Here is a 27,405-nt window from a genome sequence, read left to right as displayed (position 1 = left end):
GAGATAGACAAACTTACTAAACTGAATGCTGAGCTACAAGAGAGGCTTAATGAATGTGAAGTGAGGTGTGGCATGGGAGAACAATTAGTAACATGTATGGAAGAAAAGGAAATGCAGAGAGAGAATGTTATTGCATCACTTAAGGCAGACTTATGGGAGTCTGAATCACAGCTGTTAAATAAAGAACAATGTATCTTGTCTCTTAAAGCACAGGGGATATAAGACAAATGTAACCATTACAGGAGTAGTCTAGCACATGTTTGTCCTTTAGAAGTAGATGGTAATGAAAGTCAAACTATAGAACTAGATGGACAAACCCCTAACATTCCTGACAGTCCTTAAGGGATTAAATGCCATATCCTCCTCTGTGGAAAGAATAACCTAATAACATATACATTCTTGGTTTAACATAAACTCAACTTAGTTTTCTAAACATAGAAATAAATAACGACACCAAATAAATAACGACACAACAACTTTTTATGGTTAGAGAAAACCCGCAGGTCACGTTTATTGTGGCAACACAAGAACTAACGACCGTCTGAATAAACATGGACCAGGGGGGCGGCAATCAGGTACTAGCTAAACGTAGTAACCCATGCTAACAAGATGGGCAGTACCAGGGCGCAGGAGAAAAAGCAGAGCGTAGCTCAATACTTAAAAACAGGGAATTCTCGGCATCGGAATCACACGGGCAGGGAACACCCCAGACGCGCGTCTGGGGACTTCACCCCTGTCCGGAAGTGCCGTCACTTTACCTCGATCACATCCTGCCCCCGGACACTGTCCACCCGCCACAAGATCGCCCAAATATCAAGGGCCACTCTCGCCGCCACCCAACTCACACAAATAGGAGTAGGGACTGTCGTATATCTGCAATAAACAGGTCCATGCCATGGTCCGTAAGATGGACCCCGTCGCCTCGGTACAGGTTCCGGTCAGTGGCCGTAATGAACTTGTGCTCCACAACAAAACCTCCTAGCTCACACATAAGCTTCCTACCATCTCTATTGAGCTTCTTGCGAACTTGGAACGCTGCCCTATGATTAGCCATGTGTCTCCACGTCAACCTAGGTATAATGTTTGACCAGCCCATTCTCACACCAGGCAACCAAGCTTTAAAGGTGCGCAGATCTGATTGGATCACTGCGCTCAAGTCCCGGCCGGGAAGTGAGCCTAGATCATTTCCACCTAAGTGGATGATCAGAACATGGGGTTTCTCCCACCGCCTCATGGCGGATTGCAGTAAACCAGGCAGATCGGCCCAGCAAAGGCCTCTTCTCCCTAACCACCTAACGATTACCCTAGAGAATGAGAACCCTAGCTGCTGCCCTCCAGGTTGCGATGCTGCTCGGATAGCCGCCCAGTGTACGAAAGAGTGCCCAATGATCCAGGCACGAAGCGGCCCACTTCTAGGCCCTGCAAGAGAAACAAGAGTTAGGGCATATCATGACCAAGTGCAATGTGCAACATTATCAACCTGCAAATATTAACAATGGGATATAAGTGGCCTAACGTAAATCTGATACCTCTTAGACTTCCACCTCCCAAGCGCCATTATGCGGTCAGCCGACCAGCCTAAAGTTGCCGCCGTCGTAGCAGCTCCAACCCTAAAGGAGTGAGGAGCTATGGTATTGGGATTCAAACCCACTTTTTTAGCCGCCCACCCCAAAACCTTCCGAAATTGAAACCTCGTAAGGGGAGTACCATCCTGATGAATTAAAAATCTAACCGCACCCACTGGACGCCTGTCCGAGAAGGTCTTCAACAGGGCACTAGGGCAGCAGGCGGAACCCGTGTGCGCGGGTAGCGACAGCCAGGCCCCCCTACCATCCTGATCGACTTTCGATCGAGGGATGAAAAGCAATACCCCATTATCCGTAAACCTGACGTGCTCCGCCAGAACACCACCCACTTTCGCCAACTTAGACTGCGGGACCAATTCCCCCACTCGGAGTGCGCCATGAAACGCCATGGCGAACGCCGCGGAAAAAAGCCGCACCTCGTAGTCCGAGGAACATACCTCCGGTAGAACCCGATGCAGGAGGACCAACCTTTCCGCCGTTATGGGTTCCCTAACGTCCGGATGCCGCACTTCCGTCCTTCCCCAAGCCCTCAGGATTTGACGAATCAAAAACGTTTTGGAATGGTCCGTGAGCGTGAATAGTTTACAGAAAAAGGACACCGCTGCTAACCGTGCGGATACCGCCCCTTTCTTAGCTAGCTTAGTCCTAAGCTCCGCGAGCCAGCGCAATAGCCAATCTTGCTCACCAGCACAAGAAGGAAATCCTTGGACATCACAGAAGAATACCCATTCTTCCCAGTACCTTACATAGGACTTCCAAGTGGAAAAGTGCCAAAGAAAAGGAGGACAGGGAAAGCCATGAGTGGCAGCCTTAGGAGCACATTTCCTAAAATTTTCCCATTGAAAGCGAGATAGTGCATCAGCAATAACGTTATCAACCCCTGGGACATGCCTAGCTCGAAACTCAATGTTCCGCTTAAGGCATCTCAAAACCAGAATCCTCAGATATCGGATTACTGGTGGTGAAGAAGAAGAAAGACCGTTGATGGCAAAAACCACGCTCAAATTGTCCGTCCAAAAAATGACTGAACGGTTTTCGAGCTTGTCCCCCCAGATCTCCAACGCCACCAGAATGGGGAAAAGCTCCAGAAGGCACATGTACCTGGTAAGGCCCCTGGCCGCCCACTCGGCCGGCCAAGGTTCGGCGCTCCATTCACCATTGAAATAGGCGCCGTATTCAAAACCCCCAGCAGCGTCAGTAAAGAGGTGCAGGTCACGCGCCGGAGTCTGAGGGGTTCTCCAAATACAGATCCCATTGAAATCCCTGAGGAACAGATCCCAGACATGGAGGTCTTCCTTCATGTCTTTATTAACCATTAGTTTGTCTTTAGGAGAAGTAACTCCCGGCAACATGCGCTCCATTCTCTTCAGGAAGATCCTCCCCATCGGGATGACCCTCCCTGCGAAGTTGAGCAGACCCAAAACAGATTGAAGCTCTTTCAGCGTGCAAAACTGTGCCGCTGCGAGTCTCCTGACTTCTGTCAACATCTTCAGGACTTTATCCACCGGAAGCCTACATTCCTGGGCTACCGAATCAATTTCGATACCCGGGAAAATAAGACACGTGCAAGGGCCCTCCCATTTGTCTTCTGCTAAGGGAACTCCAAATTTCTCCATCAACAGCCGCATGGCGTAAAGGAGCAGCTCACATTCCCTAGATTCCTGTCTACCTACCAGGAGAAAGTCGTCCAAGTAGTGAGCAATCCTATCTTCCCCTGTCACTTCCGCAACAGCCCAATGCAAAAAGGAACTAAACGCCTCAAAATAGGCGCAGGAAACGGAACACCCCATGGGCAAACAACGGTCGACATAATAGTGTCCGTTGAAGAAACATCCCATTAAATAAAATGATGCGGGGTGGATCGGCAAGAGTCTGAAAGCAGACTCGATGTCAAGCTTGGCCAATAACGCCCCTTGACCCGATCTCCGTACCACTTGTAACGCATCATCAAATGACTGGTAATATACCGTACTCAAGTCCTGAGGAATGGCGTCATTAACCGACTTTCCTTTAGGGTAGGAAAGATGTTGTATCATCCTAAATTTTCCCGGGTCCTTTTTGGGCACAACCCCTAGAGGCGAGATAACCAATCCCGGCATAGGTCTCTCCCTAAACGGGCCAGCCATTCTACCCAGTGAAACATCCTTACCCAATTTCTCCTTCAATGCCTCTGGGAACAGGGAGGCAGATTTCAGGTTCCTGCGAGATGCAGCACCCGAAACCGGACCCTGTACGGGGATAACAAAACCTTCCCGGAGCCCTGACTCCAACAAGGCCGCCGCCACCCTATCGGGGTAGAGCGTGAGCCACGTACTAATTGCGGCCACCTTCAGCGGGGTGTCCGCCCTTACCGACAGCAGGGCCTCTTGGCCCAGTCCTGTCATGTTTGTCCCCTTTTTTAACGCAATCCGCGGCTGGGTGAAATCCCCCGCAGATGCGACAAGCGTGCCGAAAGGAACACGCGGTTCCCAACGTGCATTGTTTGTCCTGAAATTTCCAACAGACCCCTGCTGGGCGTCTGCGCAATCTATTGGCGGATCGAAACTGTGTTGAACCCGCCGGGGAACCAGAAGTACCTTGCGATTTCTCGGGACCCAGCCGGGCCCAGAGTTGCATTTCTACGCACCCAAAATCCAAAAGTGGATTACCCACCATCTTTCTGCGGAACTCCTCGTCATAATCACGCCAGGCACCATTGCGATAATTATCAGCAATTATCTCCATGTTTTCCATGTATTTCAACACGGCTAAACACTGGTCTGGCCATTTCTGCAAGTAACAGGACGCATAGATCCTGAAACACCGGCGCCACTCGTGAAACGTGTCTGGGCGCTGGTACTTCTTGGGGCCTGTCCCATCCTCCGCTCTCGCCTTCTGCCTTAGGGCTTCCACCGAGAGCTCGAAGATGTTAACAAACTTCCCCTCTTGAATTCTCCGCACTGTCTTAGTCTTCAAATGCTCGTGCAGATCATAGGAAGACCAGGACCTAGTGTCCCCCTGGAGCGCTACCTTACGATTAACGGGCCTCCCCACCCCACTTATGCGAAGTCTGGGTTGGGCCGCCCTATCGGACCTATCAGGGGCAATATGGTCATAACGGTCATGCAAACCCCCTTTTGCTGATCTCTTCTCTTCAGTTAACCATACCACTTCTCTCTCTGCAGGTTCCTCCCCAGCCTCCATGATTCGTTTTGGAGGTGCTTTAGATCTCCTTGAACGTCTCATGTGAAAACTTTGAGAAAAACACTATTCTAACTCCTCAAATAGAATGCAGACAAAGTAACCCTCAATTACAGACTAAAGTAAATAATCATAGTAACTCTACCCCCCTTACAATACAAGACCGTAATAATTTGTGCCATATTTTAGGTCACTTTGATACCTCCACACCACCTGTAATCCTTTCTAATAAGTTAGAGGCTGTTACTACTCAGTATAATTTAGGCAACAGAGATGCCTGTGCTTTGCTCAGGGCCTGGCTGCCATCACAATTAGCTGCACAGCTAAGGGCACCAGTAGGCACCCATAAAGGAGTGTCTCCTGATATTGATGCAAACTGGGGAAATTCAGGGGACAGATTAAAGGAATTACAGTATGTTATGTGTTGTCGTGATGCCAGAGGTACCAGTGCCATAGCAAATGCAATTTTACAGGAAGGAGATGACCCGATTTTGTTTTGTACTGAGTACCTTGCACTGTATAAGATAACTTATAACTGCCCTAACATGTCCCCAGATGATGCAGATTTTCTGTATTCTATGGCAAATAAATGCACATTAATTGACAGTAGTACAAGAATCACTCTTAGAAATGCCAGCTCATATACAAACTTTGTTAACATACCTAAAGATTGGTTTAAAGACTCAAACCATAAGAATGCTACTCATAATAATATATATATGCTAACTGAGAGTCAGGGAAAGCAGAGATTTTTGAGACGTTGTTTTAAATGTGGAAAGTTTGGGCACATCATAAGGGAATGTGTGACATCAATGAGAGATATCAGGGATAAAAATTACTTTAGGAGGCAGAGCAAAATATCATATTTAAGTAAGGAAGGAAAATACAGTGCTATATTTGAAGGTGAAAAGGAACAGAATATATCTTCTTTAACAAAGAAAGAAATAATAGAAGAACCTACTAGGGAGGAATCTTGCAAAGAGCCCCCATCTAAAAAAGACTCTCAGCAAAATTGCAAAGAGCCCTCATCCAAAAAAGAAGGGACAAATGTTCCATTTCAGATGCCTTACATAAACTGGCCATTTTGGGCACTGTTTAATTATACACAATTGGCAATGCATCTATTGATATTCAATTTAGCTCAGCCTGTGTATATTGCCAATTGATTGCAGAAATCTGTTTCTATTCTCTACATTCTATTACCCTGTATTCCGTGTATAGTGATGGTAGAATTTTACTTTAGGCAAGTAGAGATTTATTTTGTTTCATTTATTTACTTTGTATTTATGTCTATATTGATGTTATGTTTCTTTTTTTTAGGGCTATTACTTGAAGAGAAGTGAACTTTGTACAGTCTACTTCTAGAAATTAAGAATTTTGTAATTGTTTATTTTTATTCACAGGTTGTTGCTATTCATGAATAAAATGTTTATAGTATAAAGAAATGCATTTCCCCCTTTTTCTTAAAGACCACGTGGTACTTTATGATGAGCTCATCAGTTACATAAATGTAATATAGTCACAATGAATTGTTTGCAAACAATTGATCATAATCACCAGTTTATTTTAAAAGTCATGGTTTCAAGTACTGTTTTATATGTCTATGTTATTTTGTTTGTGTTATTAATGTCATGAACTAACAATTCTGATTACTTACAGAAGCAACCTATACCATCACCCAAAGAAGCACAAATCATTTACTGTAGAGAAGACTAGATATTTTAAATTGGATAATTTAATGCAAAATCCAAATTTAGTTATTTAAGAACGCTGTTATATTTAAAGAGAACAGCAACATGTTTTGTGTGGCGTACTGTTTTTATGTTGTGTTTGTTCTGTGTTGTCTCTGTTTTATATGTGTAAAATGAATTATTGTTATTTTTTGTAATATGGTTCCTTTTCTATCAAGGAACCAAACGGGGGATCCCTTCACTACCATTTTTGTATTTTAAGGAATTTTTTTTATTTTTAAGGACATTTTTTATTGTTAAGGACATTTTGTATTCACTACCATTTTTTGTATTTTTAAGCACATTTTTATTTTTTTCTCTTTTTGCCTTTTTCTATCACAATAGGTAACATTTTTTTAAATGCTTCCGTATTAGTTTTTTTTATTTTTAAATCTGTTTTGCCACACTGGGCAATGTTTTTCAGTAAAAATTTTTTTCATAAGCCAGTTATGTTTAAAGAGTATAACATTGTCTACTTTTAGGTTTTTAAGTGCTGACCAGTAGATTATAAGACTGTGTGCATGCCTTGAAACAGATAATGATACTGTGATTTAATGTTAAAGAAAGTATTATAAATGTTTGCTAAGCTATATGCTACGTTTTGTTTATGACCTCAGATAGCAAGTATTTTGTATTAATAAATTATAATCTGTCACATATGTATAACATTCAAATCTCACAATGTGCTAGAAAATAATTTGCAAAGTTCGAGCACTACTCCTAGTAGTAGTCATTAAGATTGTGTGTGATATGTAACAATTAATTTGTATCATATGTATAATTATTCTAAATATGCTGATGATTTGATATACATCTCAGATTATTGTTAATTCTAACCAGGAAAAATATATATTATATTTGTAAAATTGATCTAATCATCCTATTCATAATGTGATTGATAGAATGTGCTACACATTGTAAGGGAATCGTATTGTAATATTTAGTTCATATGTAGAGTATGGATGTGAATGAATGGTTTTATTTCAGGTTGCCCCACTCACAGAAGAAACTATAAAGTGAGCAGTACAACGTTATGATCATAAGTGATTTAATGATCAAAGAGGGGAATGTTGTATTTTATGAACACACCTAACTTTAATATCAGACTGTTATTTCCATGGACATTATTGAATAATGAAATGCTAAGGGACATTTGTCTATACAAAGGGTTAAATGCACACTGACCTACAGTTCCAGTTCAGAGGTGACAAGACAAGTGGAAACGATTTGGAAATCTGATGAATCACTGCATGTAAACAATAGATCAGAAGGATACCACAGGATTCACTAAGACATTTTACAACCCTTGCAATATTTAGCATTTCAGCACAGATGGCTGTTTCATCACAGATGGTGTACAAGGCCCTGATTTTATCTCAGTTCCTATCACCAATAGCCTAAGGACGTCACATTCTACCCCCCTGATCTAATGATGTCATCTGGTCTCTGAAGAATTTATAGAGTGTGGGCTGGGCTGGGCTATGTAAGAGAATGAATGACTATAAAAGTTAGTTGCCATTGTAGGCTAGGGTAAGCTCTCTTCTCACCTCTCCCCTTCCATCTCTCTCTCTCCCCTTTTCCACCTTCCCTTTCCTTCCCTTACATTAGTTAGCAACTTGTTTCTATGTAAATACTTATTTTCTGTATAATAAAAGAAATAACTTCATCAAGCAGCGTCCTGATTTCCGAAGCTAAAGGTAATATTAGTGAGGAAACAGTAACTAAAAAGTTAGCAGATTCTACAATTGGTGTAAGCATTTATATATACACACTAGCGGTGATGTTTGCAGGTAGAATCACCCTAAAATTGTAAAAATTTAGGGGAGGAATTATTGAGATGTATATATTACAAACGTTTTTGTTTGCAGCATAAATTGTGATTCAAGCTCTAGATATCTGTGATGACTTCTGAAATTTCATATATTAGTGCGTTTTTCTTGCCTGGCCCTGAAATCTATTATAGTTGTCCTTCCTGTTAATCTATATCAAGCATAAAGGTTTAAAGTATTTAGAAGCAATTGTAAGGAGAGGCGAATCTAAGATATATAGCTAAGTCTTCACATATTGTGTTAAATTGAAAGATTGTATGTGTAAAAGTTTTCTATAGCTGAATTGATGGAGAAATATATCACAAATACTAAGAATAAATCCCCAGCTATGCCTTTAAAAAGGGATAAAAAAACAAAAGTCCTCACAAGAGAATATTCAAGAGGTAACTTTTAGAAGCCCCGACACAAATATGGAAAAGCAGTTAACGACGAATCAGCTGGCAGATTTGATCTTGCCACAATTTGATCTGATAAAAAGTGAGATATCAGAGTTATCAAATGATATAAAACAATTTTCTACTAGAATTATTGAGGTAGAGTCCAGAATTTCAAATATTGAAGATAGAAACTTTAAGCAGGAGGCTGTCCTGGAGACACACACTGATGAGATAAAGTTATTAAGAGCTAAAACCGAGGATCTAGAGGACAGGTCCAGACGCAGCAATGTACGGGTAATTGGACTACCAGAGTCTAGAGAATATGAGGAACTTTTAACATTTAGTGCATACACACTACCAAAATTATTAGGTATACAAGTAGTGGACGGAAGCTTTCAGGTAGAACGGGCACACAGGGTGGGCACAGTGAGACAGCTAAAAGATGGCAGTGTTCGGCCCAGAATGGTCCTTATAAAATATTTAAACTTTCAGGACAAAGTGAAAATTTTGCAGAATTATAGGAAAGCTCAAACACTCACTATATATACAAAACAGATACTCCTTTTCCAAGATTTCTCAATAGAGACCTCGGCAAAGAGACGTGCAATGGCACCATTCTGCACGGGTTTAATCAGGGCAGGGTTGAAAGCTACCATGAAATACCCTGCTAAAATAACAGTCCTGGGCATGGATGGTGCCATTGCATTAAGTACAGTGGATGAAGCAAAAGAATTTTGCAGAGAAAATAATATTGAAGTGTGAGATAAATTGAGTAAGCAGGCACATAGCAAATAGAGAATTCAATGGGGGTGATATGTATGATTCACGGGAGGGGAGGGGGAGTGAGGGGGAGAGACTTTTTTGTGTTTTTTTTTTCCTTTTTTTTCCCCCATTTATTATTATTAAAAGATATTCAATAGTTATTGAATAAATGAATAGCACATTAAAGTTAATTTCTTGGAATGTGGGTGGAATAACATCCCCTATCAAACATAAAAATATTCTTAAAGAGGCTAGGAAACACAAGCCAGATATTATTTTTTTTCAAGAATTACATCTAAAAAAGATAGAAATAGGAAAATTGAAAACAAATTGGATCGCTGAAATAATTGCAACTCTGTGTGATAAACGAAAAAGAGGAGTAGCGATCATGCTTGGAAGGGAACTATCATATACTATAAACAAACAAGAATTAGACCCAGAAGGGAGATATATCTTGCTGCAACTGAAAATAGATGATAAGATTTGGACGCTATGTAATATCTACGCGCCAAATAAATGGGAATCTAATTTCTGGGAGAAGCTGAAAAAGGTTCTATCCCCATATATTGGGCAGAATCTGATCGTAGCAGGGGACTTTAATAATACATTGTGTCCAGACATAGACAGATACAAAATCTGTTGGAGGGCTGCCAATTATAGAGAGGCAAAGTACTTTCAGAACTTTATTGGTATACTAAAATTACGCGATGCCTGGCGGATACAACACCCAGACGCCCGTGTATACACCTGTGAATCGGGCGCTCATAAAAATTTCTCTCGAATTGATCTGATCTTATTAGAGGATCAGATTATGAACCATAAAATTGAATCACAGATTGCAGATATAGTTCTATCTGATCATGCGATCATTAGCACGAAAATTATATTGAATATTCCCTCCAAAAAACCATCAAATACTTTTCGTTTCCCTCATTATATGATCAATAATATACAATTTGAAAATTGGTTGAAGCAAAAATGGAGAGAATATTCCATACAAAATTCGGAATATGTAGATAAAACTGAGGTGTTCTGGGAAGCGGGCAAAGCGGTCATCCGTGGGGAGGTGAAAGCATATATGGTTAAAAGGAATAGGAAGAATAAAGCAAGAGACACTCAGCTGTCAAACCAACTTAGAAATAACTATGCAAAATATCTCAGATCGCCTAATAATGATAACTGGGTCAAATATAAAGAGGCAAGAGTAGAAAGGGAATATTTTATAAAAAAAATCGGGGCTCAGGAGGAGTTAAAAAATAGGGCCACTTTTCAGGGATTCCAGGGGATATCCGCTTAACATCTGGCCAAGCTGGTTAAGTTTAGGAAGAAATCAAATCAAATCCTTGAGATCAGATCAGACAAGAAAGTATACACCAATGCAGAAGAAATCAGAGGCGTATTTTATGATTATTATTGCAAGCTATATGCTAGGCAGGAGGTGAATGAGAGGCAGAAAGAACAATTCTGGCTGGGGTTGGATATCCCTCAAATTTCACAGGAAGCTCTACATGCTATCAATGCTCCTATTACTGAGTTGGAAGTATTAAGCGCAATAAAAAGGTCTAAAGCAGGCAAAGCCCCAGGGCCAGATGGCTTATCAGCAGAATTCTATAAAATAACTGCAGCAGAGATTAGTGCCACATTAACTAAGGCCTAGATTTAGAGTTTGGCGGTAGCCGTCAAAACCAGCGTTAGAGGCTCCTAACGCTTGTTTTTTACGGACTCCGGTATTTAGAGTTTAGTTACTGACACTCAAAAATCACCCAACGCACAAATCTCTACCGACAGCTCAAACCCAGTAGTAAACATATACCGACAAAATAAACATCCACGAATCACGAAACAAATATTACACAAAGTACACTTACACTCATACAAACACTACACTATATTTATTTTTCAGATTTAATAATTTTTCTTCAAAATACAAAGGATCAAAGTTGCGAGATCTCGGGTGTTAGAAAAAAAACAACACAAATCCATTTTGCCATTGACTTACATTGACACACGGGAAAAGACCCTCATATAGCTTCATCTAACTAATAAGATTATCACAAACATACACTCATCGATGCATACAAACAATATACACCACATTACATACACAAAAAAGTTAAATGAACAAGATTTAGTTACTTTTTCACACAAGCTCATGACGTCACTCACTTTACGAGGAAAACCAGTCTTTGAAAAAAATGTACCAAAATTTTGAGCCTCCATTGACTTCTATTGGGAAGACGTGCTCGTGCACGCGACAGACAGATTTCCCTAACGCACGCAAATAGCGTAGACAAAAAAACTCCAAATACCAGTGCTAGAAATAGGAAAAAAATACATGCTTTTCTGCGTTAGACCCAGCTATGATAAATAGATCAAGAAATGACTATTTCCCTATGGTGGACTTATGGATTGTACTTATTGAATATTCACAACAGCATTAACCCCTTAATGACAACTGACGTACCAGGTACGTCCTGCAAAAACTAGCAGTTAGTGACAATGGACGTACCTGGTACGTCAGTTGTTTAAGAGAGTGCTGGAAGCGATCGCAATTGCTTCCAGCAGCTCTCAGGGTATTGCAGTGATGCCTCGATATGGAGGCATCCTGCAATACCTTTTAACAAGCCTCCAATGCAGAGAGAGCCACTCTTTGGCCCTCTCTGCACCGGTATCAATGGTGCAGTGTTCCGGGGGGAAGGGAAGCAAAGAGGCGGCAGCGTGCGGGCGCGCGCGTGCACGTGGGGGCGCGTGCGCGTGCACTTGGGGGGGCGCGTGTGCACATGGTGCGCGCGCGTGCACGTGGGGGGCGCGCGTGTGCACGTGGGGGGCGCGTGCGCATATTAGCCACTGACACCAATGAAAAAAAAAAAAGTTCAAAACATAAAAAAAATAATAATATATATATAAAAGGATCGGGGGGGGGGGTTGGGGGTATTGAGGGGGGGGCTGCTACACTACAGAAAAGTTTATAAATATTTTTGGGGCAAAATTTATAAATATTTTTGGGGGCAAATTGGGTACTGGCAGACAGCTGCCAGTACCCAAGATGGCGGCAATTAAGTAGCAGGAAGAGTTATAGAGCTGTTTGGTGGGAGATCAGGGAGGTTGGGGGCTAAGGCAGGGCTCTATTACAGCAGAATACATTTTTTTAAAAAATAAAATAAAAAAAACTCCTTTTATTTAGTACTGGCAGACTTTCTGCCAGTACTTAAGATGGCGGGGACAATTGTGGGGTGGGGGAGGGAAGAGAGCTGTTTGGGAGGGATCAGGGGGTGGGATGTGTCAGGTGGGAGGCTGATCTCTACACTAAAGCTAAAATTAACCCTGCCAGCGCCCTACAAGCTACCTAATTAACTCCTTCACTGCTGGGCATAATTCACGTGTTGTGCGCAGCAGCATTTAGCGGCCTTCTAATTAACAAAAAGCAACGCCAAAGCCATATATGTCTGCTATTTCTGAACAAAGGGGATCCCAGAGAAGCTTTTACAACCATTTGTGCCATAATTGCACAAACTGTTTGTAAATAATTTCAGTGAGAAACCTAAAATTGTGAAAAATTTAAAGGTTTTTTTTATTTGCTCGCATTTGGCGGTGAAATGGTGGCATGAAATATACCAAAATTGGCCTAGATCAATACTTGGAGTTGTCTACTACACTAAACTAAAGCTAAAATTAACCCTACAAGCTCCCTACATGCTCCCTAATTAACCCCTTCACTGCTGGGCATAAAACACGTGTGAAAAAGTGAACATTTTTTTTAATTTGATCGCATTTGGCGGTGAAACGGTGGCATGAAATATACCAAAATGGGCCTAGATCAATACTTTGGGATGTCTTCTAAAAAAAAATATATACATGTCAATGGATATTCAGGTATTCCTTACAGATATCAGTGTTCCAATGTAACTAGCGCTAATTTTGAAAAAAAAGTGGTTTGGAAATAGCGAAGTGCTACTTGTATTTATGGCCCTATAACTTACAAAAAAAGCAAAGAACATGTAAACATTGGGTATTTCTAAACTCAGGACAAAATTTATTTAGCATGGGTGTTTTTTAGTGGTTGTAGATGTGTAACAGATTTTGGGGGTCAAAGTTAGAAAAAGTGTGTTTTTTCCATTTTTTCCTCATATTTTATAAATTTTTTTATAGTAAATTATAAGATATAATGAAAATCATGGTATATTTAGAAAGTCCATTTAATGGCGAGAAAAACGGTATATAATATGTGTGGGTACAGTAAATGAGTAAGAGGAAAATTACAGCTGAACACAAACACCACAGAAATGTAAAAATAGCCATTGTCATTAAGGGTAAGAAAATTGAAAAATGGTCCAGTCATTAAGGGGTTAAATTGTTTAATACTTTTATATTACATCAACTACAAATCAACATCACTAGTAACAAACTTTTTTAACAAAAAAATCACATTTAAACGGACACAAAAATAATTTAAACATTTCAGGATTCACAAACAGTACACAATGGGAAACACCTCTCATTTACCTTTATTATTGCATTTCATTTATTCAACTCCTATGCTTGCAGCAACAGCATATCTACATAGGCTTAACACATGATCAGTCATGGATGCACATACATTACTTTTAGCATTCACTCATACATGTGCATTCAAATGATGGGGGAAAAACACATTACATTCTCTCTAGGAATCACAAAACAGAACATATGGATTTTACTGTACTTTTAACATCATGATTCCATCACAATAAACCATTAGGAATTACGTACAACAAGAACATCATTACACCAGATTACAGATGTCACTTTATGGGAAGGAACAACAATGCCAGACCGCTATATAGAAGTCAGCATATGTGGGACACAATCACAATATATACGTAGATGTACATAACACGCATCACCCATCACGCAACCACAAAGCACACATTTATATTTTATTCAGCACACAATAACAATGTAGCACAATACAACAACACAATGAGGATTTCAGAACTACATAGGCAGGTTAATAATATGATGACGTCATTAGAAGATTCAACCATACACATTACAGATTCACGACTGTACCGCCCCTTTCTGAACTTTAACACTCAATACTACAATACAACATATACGTAAATAACAGTTTGGAACAGCATTATTAGGGAGATTTGAATGGGACAATTAATAAATATTGTCAGATCGCAAATCACTTATATATATAATACTACAGATGACAGCCGGAAGTTATTCAGTATTAGTGCCATTTGAATGGGACGCATACAATATTGACAGCTCGGCAATCACTTATATATACAATACTACAGATGGCAGACAGGAAGTTCGGAATTATTATTGCGATTTTAAAGGGACGCATACAATATTGACAGCTCGGCAATCATTTATATATACAATACTACAGATGACAGACGGAAGTTATTCAGCATTAGTGCGATTTTAAAGGGACGCATACAATATTGACAGCTCAGCAATCACTTATATATACAATACTACAGATGACAGCCGGAAGTTCAGATTTTTTATTGCGATTTGAAAGGGACGCATACAATATTGACAGCTCGGAAATCACTTATATACACAATACTACAGATGACAGCCGGAAGTTATTCAGTATTATTGAGATTTGAATGGGACGCATACAATATTGACAGCTCGGCAATCACTTATATATACAATACTACAGATGGCAGACGGGAAGTTCTGAATTATTATTGCGATTTTAAAGGGACGCATACAATATTGACATCTCGGCAATCACTTATATATACAATACTACAGATGGCAGACGGGAAGTTCTGAATTATTATTGCGATTTTAAAGGGACGCGTACAATATTGACAGCTCGGCAATCACTTATATATACAATACTACAGATGGCAGATGTTACTTTATCGTTTTCAAACAATGTTGCAGCAACATTGATCGATCACATTCGATGCACATTATACACAACTATGCACTTTCATTCATGTTAGCCTGGACGTGTGCTTGTTACTATAAGATCGCGTTTAATAAATATTGATTACGCATATGATCAAACATTACAAACATGCACTGTATGTGTGATATTGTACACTTTCACATTGAGATTCATTGTGGCAAAACAACATTTCAGCAAACAACAAAAAAACGCCCACTGTGAAAGCATTCGCGCCGCTCACATACAAACAAGTGAATACAATCAGCAATCATTACAAACTCACTACCATTGGACTAATTGTACTATAAATCCCCCAAACAACATGGCCAATGCATCACTTGTGATCCACATCAGATCAAGTGCATACCTTGTTACGCTGTTTTGAAAGATGGATGACGATGACATGGTAGACGCTGCTGGTGCTGCTATTGGCGAACTAGCTGTTGATCGAATCAGGCAGCCTCGGCGGCTCAGACTGAGACGAAGGGGTCGTATAGTTCGAGGTCCTCGTGTCTACAGGGTGAGACCCACCTTGGAAAACATGAGCGACTTTGAGGTTTATGATAAGTATCGGCTCAATCGCGAACAGCTCATTGGCCTTTACGATCTTCTTAAACCTCATTTGGAGCCAAGTATAAGAATAAGGACTGCTGTTCCCGCCATGAGTAAGATGCTAAGTTGTCTATACGTCCTGGCCTCCGGGAGTTTTCAATCCGGAGAAATGTACATGCATGGCCTGGCTCAAGGTACATTCTCTGTGGTGTTTGATAACTTTCTGGATGCCATGGTACGTATCAGTAAGCAATACATAGGATTCCCACAAAATGATGGTGATTGGAGGCGCCTGAAGCGGGAATTCTTTGCTATTGCTCAATTGCCCAATGTCTTGGGAGCCATAGATTGTACCCACATTGCGCTGCGTGCTCCAATTGATGACTTGCCCTTCAGAAATTGCAAACATTTTCATAGCCTCAACGTGCAGTATGTTTGTGACGCACAGATGAGGATTATGCATGTGTGTGCGAATTTTGGAGGAGCTTGTCATGATGCCCGCATCCTCGCTCAGTCGTCCCTGTGGAGACCGTTTGAGGAAAGACAAATGCCCCCTGGTTATCTCGTTGGTGAGTATTTGTGCACAACATGGTTAATTAGTTTGACAATTGCCACTGCAGTTTTAAAATGTTAGCGTAATGTTCAGCTATAGGATGCAATTTAACCATTTATTTTTATTTCCGCAAATGTCTAGTTTTAGTTCAATGCAGATATGTAGCATGTCTTACCTTAAATGCTCAGATAGAGAATGCAATGTAACCATTTAGTTTTCATTTTACACAAGGTTTGGTTTAGGAGAAATACGCATATGTAGCATGTCTTAGCTGAAATGGGAAGATATTAGCTAATGCAATTTAACCATGTCATTGTCTCTTTCCGCTAATGTCTAGTTTTAGTTCAATGCAGATATGTAGCATGTCTTACCTTAAATGCTCAGATAGAGAATGCAATGTAACCATTTAGTTTACATTTTACACAAGGTTTGGTTTAGGAGAAATACGCATATGTAGCATGTCTTAGCTGAAATGGGAAGATATTAGCTATTGCAATTTAACCATGTCATTGTCTCTTTCCGCTAATGTCTAGTTTTAGTTCAATGCAGATATGTAGCATGTCTTACTTTAAATGCTCAGATAGAGAATGCAATGTAACCATTTAGTTTTCATTTTACACAAGGTTTGGTTTAGGAGAAATACGCATATGTAGCATGTCTTAGCTGAAATGGGAAGATATTAGCTATTGCAATTTAACCATGTCATTGTCTCTTTCCGCTAATATCTAGTTTTAGTTCAATGCAGATATGTAGCATGTCTTACCTTAAATGCTCAGATAGAGAATGCAATGTAACCATTTAGTTTGCATTTTACACAAGGTTTGGTTTAGGAGAAATACGCATATGTAGCATGTCTTAGCTGAAATGGGAAGATATTAGCTAATGCAATTTAACCATGTCATTGTCTCTTTCCGCTAATGTCTAGTTTTAGTTCAATGCAGATATGTAGCATGTCTTACCTTAAATGCTCAGATAGAGAATGCAATGTAACCATTTAGTTTGCATTTTACACAAGGTTTGGTTTAGGAGAAATACGCATATGTAGCATGTCTTAGCTGAAATGGGAAGATATTAGCTAATGCAATTTAACCATGTCATTGTCTCTTTCCGCTAATGTCTAGTTTTAGTTCAATGCAGATATGTAGCATGTCTTACCTTAAATGCTCAGATAGAGAATGCAATGTAACCATTTAGTTTGCATTTTACACAAGGTCTGGTTTAGGAGAAATACGCATATGTAGCATGTCTTAGCTGAAATGGGAAGATAGAGAATAATATTGAACTATATTATTCTTTTTAAAAAAAACATTTGTTAGTGGATTATCGTGTACACAAACTTTTATTGGACTCAAAATACTATTTTGAGGATTCAGTTTGAATTATGTTCTGTTCATCATTTATAGGTGATTCTGGGTACATGAGCCGGCCTTGGCTTATTACCCCCTTGCGTAGCCCGACTGATGTGTCTGAGGAGCGCTACAATAGGGCTCATAAGAGAACCAGGGCAGTGGTTGAACGAATGTTCGGGCTCCTGAAGATGAGGTTCAGGTGCCTTGACAGGTCGGGAGGAGCCCTCCAGTACAACCCAAAGAAGGTGGCTAAGATCGTTATAGCCTGATTGTTACAGCGGGCTGGGATGCTGCAGGGCATCCAGGCGCACTGAAACCTCCTCAGAGTTGAGGAGGATGATCCTGTTCTAGAGGGGCCATTCCGGGACGAGGGGCTCAATGTCAGAGCAGACATCATCAACCGCCACTTTAGACGGTAAATAATAGAAGTTAGACTGGAGTATTGTCAATAGATGTGAACTCTAGGGAAATGACAAGTAGAGAATTGTGCAAACATGATAGGATTGTTCATCAAATGCTAAAAATGTGTTTGATTTATTAATATAGGTGATGCTCTGGTCATTGGGTCCTGTAGCGAGTCTTTGCCACCTTTGTTTTAAAGAGGACATCAGCTGGTAAGTATAAATGTATGGACTGTTGCTGGCATGAATTGTACACAAATACATCATATGGCATACATTTTCTAAACTAGTATTTAGTTTACACATTACTTAAAATGTAAATACTCAGAAAGGGATCCTCTAGCATAACTATCCTCTAGCATGGTTCAATGTCACACATTAGAGGTTCGTTCTGCTCAATATGACTCATCTTCACACTTGATAGAACATAACACAAGATGCTACACACGCTTAGTAAGCTAGTGACAGAAATATATTCAGAAATGGGGAGTGGGAGAGGGGTACAGAACTGATTCACACACTTGTATTAGTAATTTTAAAAAACAATTTTATGCCATTAGGGAGATGACTTCATGTAAAGACTGAAAGGGAAGAATTCGAAGAATGACAGTGAAGAATTCCCAGACTGACAGTGGAAAAAGACAAGATTGAAATTGAAGAATACCAATGGGATCATGTCTGGCATTATCTTTCAAATCTGCTGACCTTGAAAACCATACAAAGACATGTTCACATGGTAAGTGCCAACTATTTGATAGAATAAGGCTGTGGAGGCATCCTATTGGAGACACTTAGATTATTTTCTAATTTTTAGATGGTATTTCACAGTCCTCTATTTTTGAAATGATGAATAAGACACCTATTGAAGATCAACTGTTTACCCCTGAATTGACTTTCAAAGACCATGAAGAATCACAGGAAGAATGTTGAATATTAGTAGCTTACATACATTAGTCATACTTAGTTCATAATTAGATATTTAGGTATCACAATCAGACACTTAGACGATTTTACTTTTTTAGATGGTATTTCAGTCCTCTATTTTATGAAATGATGAATAAGACACCTATTGAAGATCAACTGTTTACCCCTGAATTGATTTTCAAAGACCATGCATTATCCAGGTTGGTTTACCAATGCATGCTAGTTAAGAATCACAGGAAGAATGTTGAATATTAGTAGCTTACATACATTAGTCATACTTAGTTCATAATTAGATATTTAGGTATCACAATCAGACACTTAGATTATTTTCTAATTTTTAGATTGGTATTTCAGTCCTCTATTTATGAAATGATGAATAAGACACCTATTGAAGATCAACTGTTTACCCCTGAATTGACTTTCAAAGACCATGCATTATCCAGGTTGGTTTACCAATGCATGCTAGTTAAGAATCACAGGAAGAATGTCGAATATTAGTAGCTTACATACATTAGTCATACTTAGTTCATAATTAGATATTTAGGTATCACAATCAGACACTTAGACGATTTTACTTTTTTAGATGGTATTTCAGTCCTCTATTTTATGAAATGATGAATAAGACACCTATTGAAGATCAACTGTTTACCCCTGAATTGATTTTCAAAGACCATGCATTATCCAGGTTGGTTTACCAATGCATGCTAGTTAAGAATCACAGGAAGAATGTTGAATATTAGTAGCTTACATACATTAGTCATACTTAGTTCATAATTAGATATTTAGGTATCACAATCAGACACTTAGATTATTTTCTAATTTTTAGATTGGTATTTCAGTCCTCTATTTATGAAATGATGAATAAGACACCTATTGAAGATCAACTGTTTACCCCTGAATTGACTTTCAAAGACCATGCATTATCCAGGTTGGTTTACCAATGCATGCTAGTTAAGAATCACAGGAAGAATGTCGAATATTAGTAGCTTACATACATTAGTCATACTTAGTTCATAATTAGATATTTAGGTATCACAATCAGACACTTAGATTATTTTCTAATTTTTAGATTGGATTTTCAGTCCTCTATTTATGAAATGATGAATAAGACACCTATTGAAGATCAACTGTTTACCCCTGAATTGACTTTCAAAGACCATGCATTATCCAGGTTGGTTTACCAATGCATGCTAGTTAAGAATCACAGGAAGAATGTCGAATATTAGTAGCTTACATACATTAGTCATACTTAGTTCATAATTAGATATTTAGGTATCACAATCAGAAAAAGGAATACATATTATAGTTGATATAGAGGTATTTGAATGGACATGAAATATTACATTTATGTTCAGCATACATATATATTTATTATTGAAATGTGATATACATTATTATGTATAATTAGAAATTCTGATATTTAAATTTAATTTTTATTACACAATATAATGGTGTATGTTTATTTTATTAATTTTTAAATTTAAATCATAAATATCTTGATAAAATGTTGCACAAAGTTAGAGCATAGACACAAGATGATTGTAAATGTATTTTATGAATATTTTACAACGTGTGTATTAACTTTGTCAAATTTTGTTTTTTAATTTCAGATTGTCATCTGATGACTTCCAGGAATATTTTTTTGTTTTTGTTTAAAAAACTTTTTATTTTTAAATGGTAATAATCAACATTTTATTATTAAATACCCTCTTTTGAACAGATTATAATAAATATCCATATAATCTGTCAATAAAAAAACAATTTGACTCCCATGACTGGTAGTTGTCTATTTGACAAGCACATGCATAAGATCAAATTATGCATTCATTTTAGAAAATCCACTGATTCAGAGAATATTAAATTAAACTATCTTTTTTAAATTAATTGGGGAGTGAGATCCATCGATGCTTTTCTTGTGAAATTCTTAGATGTTAAAATAATTTCGGATATGTAGTCAGAATTTGACCTAATTTTTTTTGTTTCACTTTTAAGAAGGGGAAGTGGTTCACTTACATTAAAGTGACAGTGTTGTTGAATGTAAAATGAATTTTATAAGATCTTGTATCTTCCTTAGGTATCTCAAAACATTATTTTATTAAATTTATAAATTTTTAAATTTATAAATGGTAGGTCATTTAACTTCATATTTTGTACAAGCTAGTTATTGGATGCCATGTTAATAGATTTTATTTTCTAGTGGAGTCATTTAAAGGGACATTTAACTATAGTTATTAATATTATGTAGTTTTTAAAATCTTACCTCTTGGGTTAGACATCACATATCTATATATAATTTTCATTCCCCTTTAGTTTCTTTCGACAATGTTAAATCAACATTCCGAATGTTTTTGTCCTTAAAGGGACATTCACAAAGTATATTGTGTATTGATTTTTAAAAAATCATAAAAGAATTTAAACATATTTAGAAAGTACTATAGAATTACATTCAGTCTTTAAATATACTTCGAAAAATATACATCAATGCACATATCTTAGTCAATTACATAAGGCATCTATGTGCAACCAACAATCAGCATCAAAATAGCCTATATAGATATGTATTTAATCCAAGAATATATATAATTACAATCTAATGATTGAATACCAAAACATATTAAGTTGTTCAAATATTATAATCTTATCCAAAATGCATAAATAACATATAGCTTAATGTCCCTCTAAGCTGAAGACTGCGGAATACATCCATTACAATATATATTTCAGTCAGTGTGTAAAACAATCCAGAAGTTAATCTAAATATGCTTTACTCATATGTTATACTAATTTAGCAAAAGGAAGGTGCCTAGGTTTATGATTTTTCAAGCATTATTGTGAAATGTCTCTTTAAAGGGACATGAACTCAAAATATACTTAAAGGGAGACAGTTAAAAAATTAATGATTTATACATTCAGAATGAGTATTCTATTTTAAGCAACTTTATAAATTGTCTCATATTATCAATGTTCCTCATGATGTTGCTATCATTACTTTAAAAATAAGGCATTAAATTGATAATTTATTTGCTTCAGTACTCTGGACAGAACTTGTTTTTTTTGGTTGGATTAATTTATCCAACAATCATCAAGGACAACCCAGGTTTTTTGCAAAAATTGTCCGTAATCTAAAATATCATTATTGATTTGCAAAGAAAGATAACAAGATAATTCTTAACATTTGAGAATCGGATTAAATTATAAAGTTGCTTAACATTTCATGCTCAATCTGAATCACGAACGCTAAATTTGTTTGGACAGTGTCCCTTTAAGAGATTTAAAGAGTGTATTTACTTCTCTTCTTATCTTGACATACTTTGCTTGAAAAGCATATCGAGATAGGCTCAGTAGATGAAGATTGGTGGATGCACAGAGATGCCTTATGTGATTGGCTCAACCATGTGCATTTAAATTTCTTCTGTTGAGGATATCTAAATACAAAGATAAATTGAGTTATATTTTAAAGTCTAAACAATTTTCTATCTCTACAGATCATTTGATACAATTGTTTGTTTGTAATGTCTATTTAAAAATAAAGACGCCATTGCACAATAACATATATCAGCAGTTCAGACAAATACAAGCTCGAGGTTTATTTACTAATAACAAACAAACCTATAGTTTAACATCTATAAACAGATTATCCAAGTTACTGACATTATAACCTGAATTTGAACATTCTGAAATGTTGCATGGGAAACGGATCTTGAAACACCAGATTTGCATCTTTAAACTATTAGAGTCTAATGTCACGCAATAGCACACAATCAATGTGCATTATAAAATACATTTAATAGAGCAATGTCAATACTTCACAATAAGTCAACAAATTGATTTTATGAACAATAAAGACATACAATATTAAATGTGTATTTGTATTAAAGAAACAGACCGTTATTAAACCGAAAAATGTATACAACATTTAATAATGTGACAGTATTAGATTTTAAAGATAATTTAAACATTAAGATTTAACGGATCATGGATATTAAATCTGCGTCACACATATCAGCATGACAGGCCCATGAGTTACAAATAAGTCTACATGAAAAATGAAGTAACAGCACCACCAGGAGGTATGTGTAAGGAAGTTACTAAGATATGAAACATTAAGGAACGGCCAATCAGAGTTCATCACACAAACACAACTTGAGTCAGGATGGTCTCACAGACATTCTAACAATATTTCAAACTTTTATCCAATCAGATGTACAGATAACTTGTCCCATGGTGCATCTCATGTTTACTTCACCATATAAAAGTCCATTACACGTTGCCATCTTTGTCAGTTCTCTAATGCCTGCAGGCAGTTTATATTATTATAATATATTTATTGGACAACCCAGCAGGCATGTCATCTCCCAGGTTCACCAAGCAGAAGAGCGCTGCACTGGTCCACGCCGTCAAGGACTTTTATCCCCAGCTGTCTGGGAACAAGAGGAGGTCGACAGATGCGCCTGTTAAGAAGGCCCTCTGGGAGTCTATCACCAATGCGGTTAAATTGGTGTGTGGCGTCCAGAGGAGCCAGGATCAGATCATGAGGAGATTCGGAGATATGAGGTTGCGCTTGACAAAAAAAGTCAACCTCATAAGGGACTGGGTACAAGCCCGTAAAAGAGGGGGCCAAAGAAAGGCCCCGCGGAAACTATACCTACTCCCTTATGAGGTGACTTTATGCGAGCTCCTCACTCTCCGGGTCCCCAAAAGATTTAGATCCTCGCCATCCTCGGCCTCCTCTTCTTCCCTCCCAGCTGCAGGATCTGAAAGTCCTGACGCGGGGGCCAGGGCAGCTGCTTCTCCGTCCGGTAGCCTGGGAGGAGATGAAAGAGAATCTGAACCAGGTAACTATCCAACTTCATATAATATCTTAATATTTGATTAGCATTTTAGAAAATGTGTATATAGTCAGATACTAAACCTATACAGATCTCACAACATACACTACATATGATGTTTAGATATCTGATTTTAGATTAGTGACACATGAAATAGGAATGATGTTTCTTGCGCTCTACAGAATATGCGTCACAGAGCGAAAATTGAATTGCGCATACACGTTAACATGGGTTTGCTGTAAGTGGCATTGCTTTATACATGTTGGTCAAATGACGGATGCGTAATTCCGCTTGGAATCATTGCGCAATGATCGCGAAAATGGAATTGCGCATACACGTTAACATGGGTTTGCTGTAAGTGGCATTGCTTTATACATGTTGGTCAAATGACGGATGCGTAATTCCGCTTGGAATCATTGCGCAATGATCGCGAAAATGGAATTGCGCATACACGTTAACATGGGTTTGCTGTAAGTGGCATTGCTTTATACATGTTGGTCAAATGACGGATGCGTAATTCCGCTTGGAATCATTGCGCAATGATCGTGAAAATGGAATTGCGCATACACGTTAACATGGGTTTGCTGTAAGTGGCATTGCTTTATACATGTTGATCAAATGACGGATGCGTAATTCCGCTTGGAATCATTGCACAATGATCGCGAAAATGGAATTGCGCATACACGTTAACATGGGTTTGCTGTAAGTGGCATTGCTTTATACATGTTGGTCAAATGACGGATGCGTAATTCCGCTTGGAATCATTGCGCAATGATCGCGAAAATGGAATTGCGCATACACGTTAACATGGGTTTGCTGCAAGTGGCATTGCTTTATACATGTTGGTCAAATGACGGATGCGTAATTCCGCTTGGAATCATTGCGCAATGATCGCGAAAATGGAATTGTGCATACACGTTAACATGGGTTTGCTGTAAGTGGCATTGCTTTATACATGTTGGTCAAATGACGGATGCGTAATTCTGCTTGGAATCATTGCGCAATGATCGCGAAAATGGAATTGCGCATACACGTTAACATGGGTTTGCTGTAAGTGGCATTGCTTTATACATGTTGGTCAAAATGAAATGTGAATTATTATATATGTGAAGAATACAGTATTCTTATTTTCAATATTATACATAATAAAAAAAAAATAGCAGAATCCAAAAAAATAATAACATATGCCCATCTATTGATGAGAATGAAATAACACAAAAAAATAATTAAAGCTACAGTAAACAACACAACTGATTGAAAATAAGAGTACAGGATATATTTATCATGAATTTAATTGAGGAAACAATTAACTCATGGGACTACCAAAAGATTAATAGTTTTTAACTGATTTGCTAATAATGTAAAGATTTTAAACATGGCATGATTTGTATTAATGATATCCAATCCTCATTTAATATATTACAGATCTGGATGTTGGTGGCTTGTCACAGACTAGTATGGTATGTCTCATTTTAATTGACATTTGTCTTAGAAACATGGACAGAACATTACATACTAAATCCACATTGTTCAATATTTATATGTATCTGCAAAATGGATTATTAAAATATTTACAAATAAGAATAAAAAAACAACAACATAGGATTACATTGTAAGACTACTCTGAATCTTTTTCGAATTTAAGATATCCCATCTATTCTGGATATCTTAATTTTAATGTAAGATTCTTTGAATGTCCAATTTATATTCTTCCCTTGTGTATTGCTTAATCTTATTTGCATACATTTTGAAAAAATTCACACACTTTTGCATATGATTTGATTTTAAAAATATAGATTCCATTTTTGAAATTGATCACGTCATTTAAGGGACATGCCAACTAAATTTTACATTGAATAATTTTTAAACGTGATTTTATTGTTTTGTTTAAACATTTTATGAGCTACATTGGTTCAGTCTATTGTTTTAGTTCTTCTAAAAACATATTGATTTTGGTTTAGGTTAAACAATGCATTACTGGTATTATCCGGCTGTTTTTTTATGCATAAATTGGCATTGGGTCAAAAGTTAAAATCATGTGTTCAGATAACAGTAGTACATAGTTTCAAAAAGTATACAATTACACATTTAGAGCTTCATGTCCCTTTAATAGATGAAAATTAAATAATTCTTAGGATATCCTTAAATAACATATTAGATTGGAATTGCATGCTCAATCCCATTCATTACATCAACATATGGAGTAGAGAATTCATTAACACCAACATTGTCAAATCAATATATTTTTATATTAAAGGGACACTGAGCTAAAATTATTAATGTTGTCATTTAGATAGAGCATGCAATATTAAGCAACATTTAAATATAATACTATAATCATATGTGAAATATTTGATTGCTAAATGTATTTTAAAATCAAGAATGTACGTTTATCTGCAGCTCAATTTTGGTTGACCAACCTGGGTTTTTATTGATGATTGGTGGATACCTTCAACAAACAATATTTATTGAATCCAATATTGCTTATCTGCCTTTAAGATTAAAATGTAGCAACATTAAAATTATAATAGGAGTCAATGTTAAATCATTTGGAACAGTTTGAACAGTGAAATCAATGATTGAAATAAATCATGTCAGTGTCCCTTTAATAAACAATAGATTCATTAATCCTTACATTCTTTGCATTAGACAATATTGATATATAATTCACATATTCACTGTTGGAGTTACTTTATAGATATAAGCATACTCTAACAGCACCATGATTACATATTTGTACTAATCAATTTGGTTTGGTATTGTGATCAATATGTGTTGTGTCCTAAACAAGATTACTGTACATTGCACAAATGGCTCGATGTGCCACATGTCTTTGTTTATATTTGTCAACAGCTGTTATTCAAAATGTGGTTTGTGTGTATTCTTTTAAGAACATTGATCAATGGGTATATTTAGATATGCAATAGCATCGTATGAGATGAGTTTGATGTCTAATATAGTCAGAAATTAAACATATGTTCAATACATAATTTTTTACAGAATCCCCTTGATTCAATCAAGCATTTTTTTTTATAATGGCTGCTCTATTCTTCACATTTTCAAGTTGATTATTCTTATAAATCGATACAGATGTGATTTAGTGCTATCCCAAATGTGTTCACTAATATATATCTATATCATTCATAGAGAGAGTTGGTGTGGGGAGCCCAGAGGAATCCAGCACCGATGCAGAGCTGCCCTTGCGGTCTTCTGGTAAGTCCATTGACTCATTTATATGTCATTGAAGGTGTATTGGTAATCAATATTATGAGCATGATTCTGATGAAGCATAACATTTGAAACAAACATATAATTTACTCCTCTGATTATATATTAATTTTATTTGAATATTGAAAGATTAAGAATTAAAACTTTCTTAGTCTACACCTTTGTTATTCAGAAGATGTATAGTATATGTTTGTTTCCATGTT

The sequence above is a fragment of the Bombina bombina genome, chromosome 7 (genome assembly GCF_027579735.1).
Source record: "Bombina bombina isolate aBomBom1 chromosome 7, aBomBom1.pri, whole genome shotgun sequence".
NCBI lineage: Eukaryota > Metazoa > Chordata > Amphibia > Anura > Bombinatoridae > Bombina > Bombina bombina.
Note: the sequence above shows the minus strand (reverse complement) of the source record.